Source organism: Sinocyclocheilus grahami, unplaced genomic scaffold (assembly GCF_001515645.1).
Source record: "Sinocyclocheilus grahami isolate Dianchi unplaced genomic scaffold, SAMN03320097.WGS_v1.1 scaffold210.1, whole genome shotgun sequence".
NCBI classification, from domain to species: Eukaryota; Metazoa; Chordata; class Actinopteri; order Cypriniformes; family Cyprinidae; genus Sinocyclocheilus; species Sinocyclocheilus grahami.
In genome coordinates this window covers 657,749-658,695 of record NW_015505389.1, presented here as the reverse complement: position 1 = coordinate 658,695, position 947 = coordinate 657,749, and positions in this window count along the sequence as shown.

The window sequence follows — 947 nt, the reverse complement described above, 5'->3', positions numbered from 1 at the left end:
CTGATAAGCTACTACTAAATGTATTGTAAAAACGTAATTTTCTGTAAAGTTGCTTTGCAACGATTTGTATTGTGAAAAGCGCTATACAAATAAACTTGAATTGAATTGTTATGCATTTGCTTTGGTGTTAGTGGTTGCTTTGCTGGTAAGAGTGGTTGCTAAGGTATTGTTGGAAACTGCTAGTGTTCAAACTACACCCTCTGTTGAATCATTTATGTATGTAGCGTAAATTACATAATATGAGTTAAATATGTCAGGTTAGGAGTTTGTTCAAATACTGAGAACACATTACACTTGTTATTATTACTATCATATTTTATTTTAACTTATGTTTATAAACATGATATAACAATAGTAAACTCATAGATCAGTAGATCATGTTTTATGTATAATGAGAATGTGTAACAGACTGTATAGCGGTGCAACAATAACTTGTTCTATGACAGTGTTCAAAGCATCACAAAGCTAATTTCTATCCAGTCTTATTGCTATAATGTCATTTTTGCTGTACTTAGCAGTGCTCACAAGGGCTTGTTGTATGATATGTTACATAAATATTTTGTAGGTGTGTGTGTGCGTGTGTGTGTGTGTGTGTGTGTGTGTGTGCTTTTGTCCTGAACTCTTAAACTACCCCAGGACTATCTGCTATGCAAACAAACAGCAGTTGCACGGGACACAGCAATGCAGGCGCTCTCTGATTGGATAACAACTTACATAATCAGGCTGCCACGGCGACGGCCCTGAGGAGCGAGGGGGAGGGTCCAACAGCACATGCACATACACACTCACACTAACCCATTCGCATGCACGTATACATGTTTGCTCTCCAAAATTCCAGTAAGTCAAGAATATTTGCAGACTGGTCAAACGGCTCTCAGGCGAGTTGTAATCACATACGGCATGTAAATGTTGTGCATATTACTTTTCTGTTGGATCCAGTCATTTTC